This window comes from Heloderma suspectum, chromosome 7 (genome assembly GCF_057233095.1).
Source record: "Heloderma suspectum isolate Gila_16-S chromosome 7, 16-S_ref, whole genome shotgun sequence".
NCBI lineage: Eukaryota > Metazoa > Chordata > Lepidosauria > Squamata > Helodermatidae > Heloderma > Heloderma suspectum.
Genome location: NC_139464.1, coordinates 37869715 through 37884568, shown reverse-complemented (window position 1 = coordinate 37884568; position 14854 = coordinate 37869715). Strand labels below are relative to the sequence as shown.

Sequence of the window (14854 nt, the reverse complement as noted above, 5' to 3'; positions counted from 1 at the left end):
GCTAGGCTTCAGCAGTATGCGAACCGAGAACTACCGGAAGTACAAGCTGGGTTTCAAAGAGGCAGAGGAACTAGAGATCAAATCGCCAACATTCGCTGCATCATGGAGAAAGCAAGAGAATTCCAGAAAAACGTCTATTTCTGCTTCATTGACTACGCTAAAGCCTTTGATTGTGTGGATCACAACAAACTGTGGCAAATTCTTAAAGTGATGGGAGTACCAGACCACCTTACCTGTCTCCTGAGAAACCTGTACAAGGGTCAAGAAGCAACAGTAAGAACCAAACATGGAACAACCGAGTGGTTCAAAATTGGGAAAGGAGTACGACAAGGCTGCATATTGTCGCCCTGCTTATTTAACTTATATGCAGAGTACATCATGAGAAATGCCGGGTTGGATGAATCAGAGGTCGGAATTAAGATTGAATGTTATCAACAATCTCCGATATGCAGACGATACCACCCTAATGGCAGAAAGCGAGGAAGATCTAAAGAGCCTCTTGTTGAGGGTGAAAGAGCAGAGTGCAAAAGCTGGTTTGAAACTCAACATTAAAAAAACGAAGATCATGGCATCTGGCCCCATCACTTCCTGGCATATAGAAGGGGAAGAAATGGAAGCAGTGACAGATTTTACTTTCTTGGGCTCCAAGATCACCGCAGATGGTGACTGTAGCCATGAAATTAAAAGACGCTTGCTCCTTGGGGGGAAAGCTATGGCAAAGCTAGACAGCATAGTAAGAAGCAGAGACATCACCTTGCCGACAAAGGTCCGTCTAATCAAAGCTATGGTTTTCCCAGTAGTAACGTATGGCTGTGAGAGCTGGACTATAAGGAAGGCTGAGCGCCGAAGAATTGATGCTTTCGAACTTTGGTGCTGGAGAAGACTCTGACGAGTCTCCTGGACTGCAAGGAGGTCAAATCAGTCCATCCTAAAGGAAATCAACCCTGAGTGCTCATTGGAAGGACAGATACTGAAGCTGAAGCTCCAATATTTTGGCCACCTTATGCGAAGAGAAAACTCCCTGGAAAAGACCCTGATGCTGGGAAAGACTGAAGGCAAAAGGAGAAGGGGACGGCAGAGGATGAGATGGCTAGATAGCATCACGGATGCAATGAATATGAACTTGAGCACGCTCCGGGAGAGAGCGCAGGACAGGAAGGCCTGGCGTGCTATGGTCCATGGGGTCACGAAGAGTCGGACACGACTGAACGACTGAACAACAAACCGTATATGTATAATTTCTATTTTTGAGTGTGTGAATTTACACATTTTGAGTAAATACAGGTTATATGTAACTACTATATTAAATTTAGCTTAATAAGGTTACCTAGGTACGTACATGTCTGTGTATGTCTGTGTGTGTATATATGTACACATATGCATTTGTATATGTGTGTGTATGCATATATATATATATATATATATATATATGTCCGTGTGTGTGTGATATATGAATATATCTCCAGATAAAATATTAGTTAAAAAACCCAATTGGCTTTAAAAAAAAATCATTATTATTATTACTAATTTGTGGGAGGGGCCTAGCTGAGCATTATGGTTGCACATCGGTCCAAAAAGAAGGCAAAAGTTTTTATTTTTTGTTTTTTGCTTTTGCTTTTGTTAAGGTTTTTTTGTTGTTGTTTTGGTCTCTTGCAGGGGGGGTACTTTTTATGGTATGTGGACACAAACTGAATTATTTGACTTTTATTTTTATTTTGGTATTTTTTATTTTCAACTATTGTTCATACTTCTGAATAATTTTAAATTTCTTCTCAGTTTCTACGTAACAAGAACTACTTTGATGATGTCTGAAATGGTTAATCTTAAATGTAAACGAAGGATGTATTTGTTTTGCCATTTGTGGTATATAAATTTAGTTATTGTTTGCAAATTTGGAAAGATCTGTTTGGGCAGAGGGGCAAATAATTTGCTTTTGTTTTTTCAATATTTAACATGACTTCATGGAATGTCAAGGGACTGCGAAATGTTAACAAACAGAAAAGAGTTCTAAGTTAAAACAGCTTAATGCCGACATGGCTTTCTTACAAGAAACCCATTTGATGGCTGCAGATTGACAGATGTTGCAAAAGGCCTGGGTTGGTGAGGCCTATGTCACAGATACCTCAACACAGTGTAAAGGGGTTGCAATTTTAATTCATAAGTGACTGTCTATTTCAGTTCAACAGGTGATTTTTGATACTGAGGGACATTTTTTGATCTTGGTAGGAAAGTATATGGGTAAATTAATTGTTATGAACAATGTATATGGGCCAAATATTGATTTTCTGCCACTCTGGTCAACTTTTGTACATGGAATAGGAAGTGCCCTGCCTCCACATTCCTTCCCTATTCTGTTGGGAATATTACAACCTTGTGGACATAATATACCTCGACTTCAGCAAAGCTTTCGACAAAGTGCCCCATGATATCCTGATGAGCAAACTAGCTCAAAGTGGGCTAGATGAGACAACGATCAGGTAGATCCACAGCTGACTACAGAATTGGACTCAAAGAGTGCTTATCAGTGGGATCTTCTCAAACTGGGGAGAGGTACCGAGTGGGGTACCACAGGGCTCAGTCCTGGGCCCAGTGCTCTTCAACATTGTTATTAATGACTTGGAGGAGGAGGTGCAGGGAATGCTGATCAAATTTGCAGATGACACAAAATTGGGCGGGATAGCTAATACCTTGGAAGACAGAAACAACATTCAAAGTGATCTTGATAGACTGGAGCACTGGGCAAAAAACAACAGAATGACATTTAAGAGGGATAAATGCCAAGTTCTGCACCTAGGAAAAAGAAACCAAATGCACAGTTACAAGATGGGGGTACGTGACTCAACAACACTACAAGCGAGAAGCATCTTGGAATTGTTGTCGATCACAAGCTGCATATGAGCCAACAATGTGATGTGGCTGCAAAAAAGGCAAATGCTCTTTTGGGCTGCATTAATAGAAGCATAGCTTCCAAATCCAGGGACGTACTAGTTCCCCTCTACTCAGCACTAGTTAGGCCTCATCTGGAGTACTGTGTCCGGTTCTGGGTGTCACACATGAAGAAGGATGCAGACAAACTGGAGAGGGTTCAGAGGAGGGTAACAAAGATGATCAGGGGACTGGAAACAAAGCCCTATGAAGACAGACTGAAAGAACTGGGCATGTTTAGCCTTGAGATGAGAAGACTGAAGAGATAGGATAGCGCTGTTCAAGTCCCTGAAAGGTTGTCACAGAGAGGAAGGCCAGGATCTCTTCTCGATCAACCCAGAATGCAGGACACGGAATAATGGGCTCAAGTTACAGGAAGCCAGATTCCGTCTGAACATCAGGAAAAACTTCCTGACTGTTAGCGCAACACGACAATGGAACCAATTACCTAGGGAGGTGGTGGGCTCTCCCACACTGGAGGCATTCAAGACGAGGCTGGACAGCCATCTGTCAGGGATGCTTTGACTCGGATTCCTGCATTGAGCAGGGGGGTGGACTCGATGGTCTTATAGGTCCCTTCCAACCCTACTATTCTATGATTCTATGATCGACAAGTTACTGGAAGGGGGCAGTGTTGCAGCTAGTTAATTGATGGGAATTTTGATTACAGCTAGCCTTAGGATCTCTATAGCCTACAATGTGGTTTCCTGTGATTTCTTCCTTTTGCTCCTCCCCTTCTTTCCCCCGCTCTCTCTCTCTCTCCATCTCTGACTTCCACCACTGTGTTTGCTCTCTCACTCCTGCCACTGTCAGCCAACACAAAATGGATTGAACAAATTCATTTGAAACTCTATGCTGTACATGCACTGTATGTGGAAGAATATGCATGAGTAAGACTATGGATGGACGGACTCACCTCTGTCTGAGGAGGAGGGGAGCTTGACAAGCCCCCCCCCCCGCAGCTTGGACCTGCTCTGCAAGCCTCCCTGCTTGTCCTGCTGAGCTGTGCAAGCCTCCCCTCCTCTCTGTGCCAAAGACTCCAGCAGTCAAGACCTGGTGTGCACAAGCACTTGACTGCTGGAGTCTTCAGAGCCACACACATGCCCCACACATGTTACCCCTTCTGGGGTGGTTTATAAAGATATTTTGTACTTGCATGTACCTCAGGGTTCCCCCAAGTCTGCTGATACCTCTTTATTGTGCTGAAATGGTGGTCTCACTTCACCTACATAAGCAATGGCACGCTACCCCTGAAGGTTGGAAATAGACGGCCTGATGATGACGATGATCTCTGCAGTAGTGTCCTCTCCAGCTACTTTAGGTGACAATTTACTTCCCAATTCAATACTGCACAGTGTGCATGCAAAAAAAAGTTGCAGGGTTACTAGCAATGTCTAGAGATACTGTTGATTTCCCTGTATAAAAATAAATATCCAGCCTTTCCCAGTATTAGAGCCCAATGCCCATAAAGCCATTCGCTTAAGATGAGACCTTTAATTTCAGAGGAATTATTACATATGTGGACTTATGCCAGAAATTACTTTTATTAAAAACAGGAATCTTTTCTTCCTATAAAATTTTTGGAAGCTCTTAAACATTTCTCATTGAATCAACATTTTCTCTTCTCTCAAAATAATAAAACTATTTCTCTGCTAACCCTGAGCCTTAATGAAACATGGAACTACCTGCAGTGTGATCCTAAGCATGGTTGTTACAGCCATGTTGCACTCAAAAGGTGTTACATTGCTGTCAATAGCTTTCCATTGAGATGCACGGCATAGTGCCCCAGAAATCAAGAGAAAGTGATTTACAAATCAGGTCGGTAAATGCTAACAAGATCAATTATGCAGCAGTTTATATCCTGACTCATTTCTATGGAATCTAGGATTCAAACAGAAGGAAACCCAGGAATTTACTGTTTTCGGTTACCCCATTATAATCCCGTTTTGCTTCTAACCACACCCGGTCTCCCTTATCCAGCTTAAGGATCAAACTCCCTGAGAAGTTTTCTAAACCATCTGTAACATTCCGATAAGACTGTATCACCTCTGCACCATTTTTCACCATTACAATATGTGCATTCTGATTTGCCTCTAGGCTGTAGTCAAAGAAATAGACTCCAGGAGTTTTGCAGGTGAAGGTTCCAGAAGTCTCATCAAAATCTTGCTGTTCATTGTACTGGATCTTGTGAAATGCAATGGGCTGGTTAGGTTCTGGATAATTTTTGCCCAGTTCTGCAGCAAAGGCAGATTTCTGTTGTGGAGGGCATACTCCAGGGGAGCCTGGTGGTCCGCTTGCACCGGGTGGGCCTGGGTATCCACGTGGTCCAGGGTCTCCGGCAGCTCCTGGAAGACCTGAAAAACAATCAAGTGGAGGAGGGGAAGGTCAGCAGGAAGATCAGTGGTGTGTGTCATGTAGTGAATAGCCTCTTTAAATGCCCCTCAGAGATCTGTTTAAGGTAGCCTGCGGCTATTAATTTAGAAACAGTTCCAACTGTCGCCCAGCTTAAAAAATGTTCATGGAGCAAAATAAATTCATTCTCAAAAAAATGGTTTCAGAAAAAAGAAATAGGAAAACCCTCAGAAATGCTCAGATCCATCTGAAAACCAGCAGATGGGGTTGAGACTGAGATTTAGCCAGATGTGTTTCCTAATGTCTAACTGCACATTGTACTAACTGCCTCTGTAATGCATCACTGATGCTAGCTTCTCTTCTGGACGAGGGATGATCTGCAGTGATGAAGCAGATTGGAAGTAGAGCTGCTCTCACAGAGTTCCAACTTTAAGAGGAGTGTTTACATCAGAAATATGGGGCTTGAACCCTTGTGGTATAGTGGTACGTTTTGAAGTGCAGGGGCTTATCATAACAGCCCCCAGAGCCTTGCCCCCAAAGAGAGTCCAAAATAGTATACACACAGAGAGAGAACAGCAGAACGTAGCAGAATACCCAACTTTAGGATCAGCTGACAATCACAGAATAGTGAGCTGGCTTCATTCTCCTTCTCTATGATAATGTCACCAACAACGGGAAAACTTGAAAGCCTCATTATCCCCTCACTAGAGCAAGGAGGGTCCAACAACTGCATTGGCACTACAGAATATGAGGCCATTGCTCCTGCTCTGAAAAAGTCCCAGAGGTGGCAGGGAGGAAGAAAAACGTTGCCAACAGGGAAGCATTTGCCTGAAGTCTTGTGTGGGATCTGAAGGGGAAAGACTTCCTGTCGTTACTATTAAGAGAGGCCAGCAAAATATGGCCAAATACCAAGGCAGCAACTGGTGGCTGGAGGATGCAGGACACACACACACACCCCGAGCTGAGACAACAGGCAGGAGGAGAGAGCCAAGATCACTGTGGGAATTTGTCACATGCCCCTTGTGGATTGATAGGGCCGGCATGCATGCATACGTGGGTACTTTCAGAGGAAGGGTGGTTCAACATATAATAAACACAGGTTGTTATTTCAGTGGGCTTAAGCATGCCTAAACATGACCCTGATCTGCATCCTCTCCAGGAAGGAATACCCACAAGACAGGATCTCCTACAACAAAAACGGCATTACTCAGTTCATAAGCCAAACTAGATCATCTTTTTAAGTTAAAGGTATCCAATGGGATCTGGAAGAATGGAACCTGGAGATAAAGCAATGATCTAGACTCAACTCATTGTACTAATATAGCACTTGGGGTGAAGCTTGGATCTGCAGTCTGGGTGGTGGTTGCTTTTTTTGAAGTGCCTATAGGGTTTGGATCTTCACAGATTGGGGCTCTGCTCCCCACACTGCTGGAAATATGACATACAATAAACAAAAAAATAAAGTACAACTTAATAAGATTGACAGAATAAGATTGAGAGACCTGGTGGGCATAAAAGTAATTAATAAACAACAACAACTTGAAGTGTGGATTGGTGGAACTGCAATATACCTAGTACCAAACCTCTAGGCAGGTCATGTACTGCATTGAAGAAGCTCTGGAATTAAACCATTCAAACAATATCTGAAATATATAGGGACCGTTATCGTGCTGGGATATCCAAGAGAATCACGATGAATATGGGAAGTGCTGGGGGGAGTGTTCATTTCTCAGTTACAGCAGCTGCTTTGCATGTATGATGTCCTGGATTCAGTTTCTGGTATCTCCAGTTAAAAAGATCTTAAGTCACAGCAACAGGAGAGAGTCTTGCCTGAGTATTTGGGAGAGCCATTGTCTGATCAAGAGCATTAAACTACGTGGATCAAGGGTCTGACCCAAAATAAGCTAGAGGCGCCTCTAAGTTAATATTAAGATTTTCAGTTGCTTGCATGAGCCTAGTGCTACTATCCATATCTGAGGGCAGGATTATGTGCTTTTTGGGGTAAAATGTCTCCATCTTTAAAAAAAGAAGAGAGAAGATAATTCTCTGACTATGATAAAGTTATGACTGTTCTTCTTTCGCATTATGTTTTTGAAATACCATAGCTTTGGGCTATTCTGTATTTATATCCTGAAACTCAATAAAACAAAACACAAAAATGTTCTTCATCTCTGAAGTTGCAATATTTCTATTTTCAAGCCAACCTATAGCAAAAATTTGCTCAGAATTCAACCAAAGACCATACCTGGTAGCCCAGGACGTCCTGGGAGCCCATTTGCTCCCCTGATACCAGGGGGACCAGGTATGCCCCTAGGTCCAGGAGGGCCTGCTACAGAAACTGGAAAATCGTCCTGATCTTGAGCTTCTGCTGTTCGAAGTAAAAAAAGGATCAAGATCCAGAGACCTACAGCAAAAGAAAGAAACCACTTTAGCTTTTTAATGTCCAAGAAATTAAAGTTTTAAATCACACAGGCCCATTCATCTATTTGATTACTAGTATAAACTTGGTAACAGGCAGCAGAACACGTGAGTTCGTGTAATTGGTAAGAGTACAATCCTATGCATGTTTAGACAGAAGAAAGTCCTACAACTCCCAGCATTCCCTAGCCAGTATGGCTGGCTGGGGAATGCTGGGTGTTGTAGGACTTCTCTCTGTCTAAACTTGTATAGGATTGCACCCCTAAGCCTCGTGTTTGCAAAATGGAAGTTCAGATGTTGTTGTTGCATCTCACGCATGCCAGCCATCACTTTGATGTTGCAGTCAGGATGGACATGCATACGTAAACCAGCCCTAAGTAGCTGTTTTGTCTGGAATTCTACATGTTCAGTGAGACTGCAGATTTGTGTGGCTTCCAAACGTCGTTTTTCATGGCAATCCTAAAACAAATAGATATACTATGAGGAGCCCCTTCCATGTCTAAACCCACGGATACAACAGATGCAAAGACAAAAGCTTCCCTTCTCTTAGAAGAGAATGGTATGCAGTTGAATCGCATTTTCCCAGATGTTTGGGCACAGATAACAGCATTCATCATCAAGTATATGTCTCAGGATTACAGATTAATATGCTGTAATCTAGAGTTAATCCTATATATCAGGGGTGCAGAGCCATGAGTTCGGGGGCCAAATACACCCTCTAGGACTCCCCAGAAGGCCACACCCCCTTTTCCCCAACCACTAATTCTTTGGTGGTTTCCCATATTTTGTGCAGTCCCCCCCCCCGCCCCAATTCTAAAAGGTTGAGATGCCTCTCCTAAGGCTTAGTTCCTGGCAGTAAGAGCTTTAAGCTAGAATATGCTTTTAGCCTCTCCCCTTTCTCCTTTGGTCCTGCCAAAACCCTTTTAAGAACCTAAGGGGGTGGAACCCCAAACAATGAATACTAAGCAAGCTCAGAATGCTGAGTGTCTGATGCTCTAGGTCATTGTGGGGTTAAGAATAGGGTGACCAAGCTGTGCTCCATGTTGTAGTGGCGGTAAAATAAAGTACAAAATAGAAAATCTCCACCACCGCTGCTAAAGTTACATTCCCGCAAGTGGTGGCAAAGTCAGTGTCGGGAGGTCGCCCCTGCTGCCTTCTGAGATCCTCAGGTAGCCAGAATCAACACACAGACAATAGGGCTCTTTTCCAAGGCTTTATTTCCATTCAACCTAATGACGCTTACAGATCCTACAAGTGAGACTTAAGACAGCTGCCTACTCAGGGATTCTAACCTTAGGAATCAGTTGATCTCCATTTGGAGGGAAATCTCTGAACTTATGGGCTAGGAGGAGAGAGTCCACCCCTTTCCCTTGGGGCATTGGGGCGCCACTGTTGCCGTCGCGCCAAGCGGGCTGAGTGCCTCCTCTCAGCGCTCGCCATCTCCCACTTGACGCTGCACCGGCGCCTAGTGTCCAGAAACTGCTGTTGCGCCTCCCTTTCCCTGCCAGGGTCACTATCACTCTCAGGAATGTGTACCGGGAGGGGCTCTCCCCCAGGCTGCTCCTCTGAACAGTGCGCAGGTTCCTCTCCTGCTGTTTCTATCTCTTCCCCAGAATCAGAACTGCTTTGGGCTCTCAGGTCTCCGATCCAACCCTGACGGTCGGTATCCACCTAACAACACCCTGTCCACACAAACACATGCACACACAGAACTTGCCCCCTGTTTCAGGCTTGGATTTACTTCAGGTGAAAAAGCAAGAGATAATCCAGAATAGACCCACGAACAGAAGAGAAACATCTCAAGGTGCTGAAACAGAGACTGTATTTGTTTTAAAAAGCCCAACGCATTTCACCAGTGCATTTTAATAGAAAACATCATTACAATAATTTCTGCAGAGGTGTGTTGTTGTTGTTGTTGTTGTTGTTTTTATGACCCCCTGAAGAGGGCCTTCCCAGTAGTAACGTATGGCTGTGAGAGCTGGACTATAAGGAAGGCTGAGCGCCGAAGAATGGATGCTTTCGAACTGTGGTGCTGGAGAAGACTCTGACGAGTCCCCTGGACTGCAAGGAGGTCAAATCAGTCCATCCTAAAGGAAATCAACCCTGACTGCTCGTTGGAAGGACAGATACTGAAGCTGAAGCTCAAATATTTTGGCCACCTAATGCGAAGAGAAAACTCTCTGGAAAAGACCCTGATGCTGGGAAGGATTGAAGGCAAAAGGAGAAGGGGACGGCAGAGGATGAGATGGCTAGATAGCATCACCGATGCAATGAATATGAACTTGAGCACACTCCGGGAGAGAGCGGAGGACAGGAAGGCCTGGCGTGCTACGGTCCATGGGGTCACGAAGAGTCGGACATGACTTAACAACTGAACAACAACAACAACGAAGAGGGCCTTAAAATAAAAATAGGCCGAAATGCATTGGATTTACTTCACACACACATACACACACACACACACACGAGGTTCACTCAGACAATAATTTTGGGGCAATCTTTGTCCCAACCTGAGAGCACAGTGTGTAATCTTATGATATGGGGCTATGACTACCCTTTGCATGGTACATTTTTGCCAGACAGGGAGAAGAGAACAGCCTTAGTGTTGGAGTGCATCAACACTGGGTGGCCATGTGACCTCTTTTACAGAGGACTGTCCTCTATTTTGAAAGCATCCTCTTTGCGAAGTTCTGGTTTAAAGATAAAGAATCACCAGAAGGGAGAGCTGGGCCTTGAAATTGCCCATCAACAACACTGAGCAAAGTACACAGGTCACCTGGTCACAGTCCTTGGTGCTATGGTGAGATGGACTGTATTTCTATATAAATTATAATAATCGATTATAAATTGGTACATGCAGTTTTATGCAAATTGGTCCCCCCTTTTGTCCTCTTTTTTTTTTGATAATGCATTTCCTCTTTTATTGGTGGCCACCCTACTTCTATTATCCTTTTTTCCAAGATAAACTATGGGATTGTTTAGCTTGGGATTGTTAAGCTTGGAGAAAAGGAGGGTAAGGGGAGACATGACAGAGGTGTACGAAATTATGCATGGTGTGGAGAATGTGGATAGGGAGACATTTTTCTCCTTCTCTCATAATACTAGAACCTGGGGTCATCCCATGAAGCTGATTGGTGGGAGATTCAGGACAAATAAAAGGCAGCACTTCTTCACACAGTGCGTAGTTAAACTATGGAATTCGCTATCACAGGATGTAGTGATGGCCACCAATTTGGATGGCTTTAAAAGGGGGTTAGATAAATTCCTGGAGGAGAAGGCTATCAGTGGCTACTAGTCCTGATTAGGGATGTACGAAAATTCCGCCACGGAACTCGGGGAGGCCGAATGCCAGCACATTCGGCCCCCCGAAATCGGTGGCAGAACAGCCGGCCCCCCCGCCTCCCCCGGGATGAGACTTACCTTGGGCAGATTTTCCTGGCGGCAGCAGCAGCAGTTCGGTGGCGGCCAGTCTTCCGACCGGCTGCCGCTGCCGCCATTTCCAGTTTTAAAAAAAAAGTGATAGGCTAAGTAAAGATTTACGTAGCCTATCACGACTAGGTTTTTAAAAAAAAACGTGATAGGCTACGTAAATGTTTACGTAACCTATCACGGCTGACTTAAAAAAAAAACAATGGCCGCCGCCATTTGCGTTCCTTATTTTGGCACGTCTTAGTCTACGTAAACATTTATGTAGACTAAGACGGCGAAAATAAGGGGAACGCAAATAGTGTAGATGCGTGTTGTTGTTATTTTTTTTAAGTCAGCCATGATAGGCTACGTAAACATTTATGTAGCCTATCACGGCTGACTGCAGGGACGAAACGGCGGCAGCTACAGCCACCACCATTTGCGTCCCTGCTAGCCAGCGGCCGGATGTCCGGCTGCTGGCGGAGCTGGCTGGCGGCTCCGCAGAATCAGTGCGGAGCACAGCCGGCCGGCCAGGATTACGGGGGGGGAGGAACGGAGCGCCTCCCCCCGTCCAGGATTCCGTGGGGAGGGACGGAATGCCTCCCCCCCAACCATAAACATAATCCGCGAAAGCTAAGTACCTTTCATACATCCCTAGTCCTGATGGCTAGGCGCTAGGGATGTCAGAGAATTTCGCCACGAATCTCGGGGAGGCCGAATGCCAGTGCATTCGGCCCCCCGAAATCGGTGGCGAAACGGTCTGCCACCCCCACCCCCCCACCCTGGGATGGGACTTACCTTGGGCGAATCTTCCTGGCGGCAGCGACTCCGGCAGTGGTTTGGTGGCGGTTCGGTGGCGGCGGCTGCGGCGGCTGGTCTTCTGACCGGCTGCCGCAGTCGCCATTTCCAGTAAAAAAAAAAAAAAGTGATAGGCTACGTAAACATTTACGTAGCCTATCACAGCTAGATTTTTAAAAAATACCGTGATAGGCTACGTAAATGTTTACGTAGCCTATCACGGCTGAGTAAAAAAACAACAACGTGCGTACGCAAATGGCGGCACCCATGGGCGCCCATTTGCCATTTGCGTTCCTTATTTTGGCACGTCTAGTCTACGTAAACATTTACTTAGACTACGGTGAAAATAAGGGGAACGCAAATAGCGTAGCATCTACACTATTTGCCTTCCACTTATTTTCGCCGTAGTCTACATAAATGTTTATGTAGACTAGACGTGCCAAAATAAGGAACGCAAATGGCAAATGGGCGCCCATGGGCGCCGCCATTTGTGTACGCGTGTTTTTTGTTTTTTGTTTTACTCAGCCGTGATAGGCTACGTAAACATTTATGTAGCCTATCACAGCTGACTGCAGGGATGCAAACGGCGGCGGCTATTGCCGCCGCCATTTGCGGACCCGGCTGGCCAGGATTCAGGGGGGGAGGGATGGAGCGCCTCCCCCCCTGGCCAGAATTTCAGGGGGGTGGGATGGAACACCTCCACCCTGGCCAGAATTTCGGGGGGAGGGACGGAGCGCCTCCCCCCACCTCGAATCAAATTTCATGAAAAGGTAAGTGACTTTCGTACATCCCTACTAGGCACTATCTCCAGTACCAGAGGCAGTATGCCTATGTACAGCAGTTGCTGGAGAACATGGGTGGGAGGGTGCTGTTGCACATGTGTCCTGCTTGTAGGTTTCCGGTCGACAGCTGGCTGGCCACTGTGTGAACAGAATGCTGGACTAGATGGACCCTTGTTCTGTTTTGATTATAATACGTGGATTTTATTTTCTGGTCTTGGGAATCCTATTATCATTTTGTTAAGTTTACCTGGATTATTTCTTTTTAAAAAATATTTCAAACAATACTTCAAACAACAATTCAAGAATTTCTATCTTGTTTGTAAGCAAGCTTTCAAAGTATGTAATAATTCAATAAAAACAAATATTAAAAACCCTCTAACTGAGTGGTCAATTCAAAAACGACCGATATGTGTCAAAATTCCAACAAGAAAAGCCCATCTGAAAAGCCAAGCTCTAAGCTGATCATGCTGAAGCTTAGTAAAGAGTGAGCTTAGCTACCACTTCTATGGGGGAGCATGTTGCAAAATGAGGGAGGGGAAAGTTGGAGCTGGTCTCCTAGGTGCAGAAGGCAGGAACACTTTAAGCAGGGCCTCTTTGGATGATTTCAAATCCTGTAGGGGAAGAGATGGCAGAAGGCAGCTCTTAAAGTAACCTGGGCCCAGTGCCAGCTCTGAGTTTTTGAGGGCCCTTGGGCAAGACACCCTCACTGGGTCCACTCACAGAGTGATTCTACCTTCTCACCACTGTTTTCACTAGGTGCTGTTGCTCCTCATCCTCTTTCTCATCATTGCTGTCATTGCTTGACAGATAGAAAGTAGGTTGCAATAGTGGAGGATCAGCTCCAGGGGGCTCTTGTCAGTGGGTCCGTGCTGGAGTGTGGGCCCTTGGCAGATGCCCAACCATGCCTACCCTTGATGCCAGCCCTGCCTGGTCCCAAGCTATGTGTATTCTCCCCGAATTGCTTGTATGTATGTATGTATTTCATTTCTATACCTCCCAATAGCCGAAGCTCTCTGGGCAGTTCACAGAAATTAAAACCACAAGGTACAGCTTAAAACAATATAAAATATGGAAGTTTAAAACCACAATATTACAGTACAATTGGAATAAAACCTAGCAGCAATGCAGAGATTTTAAATACAGATTTAAAACAACAGAGCTAAAAGACTAGAAAGCTAAAATGCTAAAATACTGGGAAAATAAAAAGGTCTTCACCTGGCGCCAAAAGGAGTGCAACATAGGTGCCAGGCGAACCTCTCTAGGGAGCTCATTCCACAGCCAGGGCGTCACAGCAGAAAAGGCCCTCTTCCTGGTAGCCACCCACTTTAAAAGCATCAAACGAAATATAAAACCAGCTGACTTGCATAGGTTTTATACTACAATGTCATTGCTGTGGGAAGAGAATGAAACCTATTATCAGAAAGAAAAAAAACCAACCTGGATTGTAACATAGTGGCGTTCCCAGCCTCATTTTGAGTGACTGGAAGTGATCTGACTCTTGAATCTGTGTTCTTCTCCCAGCTCCTACTTATGGGATTCTCTGAAGTTGAAGTATGATTGACTGGCTTTGGCAGTTATATGTTTACATATACCCCTTTGCCTGCTTTTTTGTTGTTGCTAGTGATGATATTTTTTTTTATCCCCAAATGAATTTCCCAACTTCCCCTGTGTTTCTCCTGCCAAATATTTACTCTTCTGCCCTAGAATAGCTGTGTTCCAATCCACACACCCACACTGGCAAATAAAAAAAGGGGAAATCAGCATATTTTGACCTCAGTTTCCTATAAACTTCAGCTATCCGCCTGAATCTGAACCTTGTATCTTAATTTATTGAAATGGGAACATTTCTGTAGTGGGCAAATGCAACATGTTTATGTAATCGGTTGAACAAGAAAAGCCTGCCAGGCTGTAACTGCAGACTGTAAGAAGACTTGCCAAGTTAAATAAGCCCTTTACCTATTATGAGACCCTTTCTCCCCCTTTACTTCAGGATTGGTAATATATGTGTTCAGCTTTTTCCCCTTTCTGATCCTGGCTCTTCCTCCTATCCTCTCCACCTTTGAAACAGCTACCCATGTTGCTGCAGGGCAAATCATTTACATTTCAGCCTTTATCATCAGTAAGATGGGGCTCCTTGGATGTCAATCCACCTCCTACAGCCCTCCCAATTA

At 44.7% G+C, this 14854-nt stretch overlaps 1 long non-coding RNA gene across 2 annotated transcripts; it reads right to left on the bottom strand.

Annotated features, from left to right (window-relative positions):
* Positions 1 to 4395: 4395 nt before the first annotated feature.
* LOC146339559 (uncharacterized) lies at positions 4396 to 14225 on the bottom strand. 2 transcript variants are annotated; one of them, XR_014784275.1, is made up of 3 exons: positions 14121 to 14225; positions 7523 to 7681; positions 4396 to 5279 (listed from the first exon to the last, which is right to left on the bottom strand). It is a non-coding gene; the product is annotated as an uncharacterized LOC146339559 (long non-coding RNA). The 2 variants fall into 2 exon arrangements; XR_014784276.1 differs by having other exon boundaries at positions 4402 to 5279; positions 13899 to 14225.
* Between the last annotated feature and the right edge of the window lie 629 nt (positions 14226 to 14854).